Genomic DNA, 1,215 nt, shown 5'->3' with positions numbered 1-1,215 from the left:
GTTTTGTCTCTTCCTTCCCAATTCTAATTCCTTCAATTTCTTTTTCTTCTCTAATTGCTGATGCTAACATTTCTAATACAATATTGAATAGTAGGGGTGATAATGGGCACCCTTGTTTCACCCCTGATCTTATTGGGAATGCCTCTAACCTCTCCCCATTGAATATAATGCTTTTTGATGGTTTCAGATAGATACTACTAATTATTTTAAGGAACAGTCCATTTATTCCTACACTCTCTAGTGTTTTCAATAGGAATGGATGCTGTATTTTGTCAAAAGCTTTTTCAGCATGTATTGATATGATCATATGATTTTTGATAGGTTTGTTGCTGATAAAATTGAGTATACTAACAGTTTTCCTAATATTGAACCAACCGTGCATTCCTGGAATAAATCCTACTTGATCATAATGTATTATCCTAGTGATGACTTGTTGTAATCGTTTTGTTAAGATTTTATTTTGGATTTTTGCATCTATATTCATCAGGGAAATAGGTCTACAATTTTCTTTCTCTGTTTTAACTCTTCCTGGTTTAGGTAACAGTACCATATTGGTTTCATAGTAAGAGTTAGGCAGAGTCCCATCTTTCCCTATTTTTCCAAAGAGTTTATATAGAATTGGAACCAATTGTTCCTTAAATGTTTGGTAGAATTCACTTGTGAATCCATCAGGCCCTGGAGATCTTTTTAGTGAGTTCAATAATGGCTTGTTGAATTTCTTTTTCTGAGATAGGGTTGTTTAGGTATTTAATCTCTTCTTCATTTAACCTAGGCAACTTATATTTTTGTAAATATTCATCCATTTCACTTAGACTATCAAATTTATTGGCATAGAGTTTGGGAAAATAATTTCAAATTATTACATTTTTTCCTCCTCATTGGTGGTGAGTTCACCTTTTTCATTTACGACACTAGCAATTTGGTTTTCTTCTTTCTTTTTTTTAATCAAATTGACCAGAGGTTTATCAATTTTATTGGTTTTTTCATAATACCAACTTTTGGTTTTATTTATTAATTCAATAGTTTTTTTTGCTTTTGCTTTTATTAATTTCTCCTTTAATTTTTAGAATTCCTAATTTGGTATTTAATTGGGGATTTTTGATTTGTTCTTTCTCTAATTGTTTTAGTAGCATGTTTAGTTCATTGATTTCCTCTTTCTCCAATTTATTCATGTAAGCATTTAGAACTATAATATATCTCCTGAGAGTTGCTTTG

The sequence above is a fragment of the Macrotis lagotis genome, chromosome 1 (genome assembly GCF_037893015.1).
Source record: "Macrotis lagotis isolate mMagLag1 chromosome 1, bilby.v1.9.chrom.fasta, whole genome shotgun sequence".
In the NCBI taxonomy this organism is placed as follows: domain Eukaryota; kingdom Metazoa; phylum Chordata; class Mammalia; order Peramelemorphia; family Peramelidae; genus Macrotis; species Macrotis lagotis.
Note: the sequence above shows the minus strand (reverse complement) of the source record.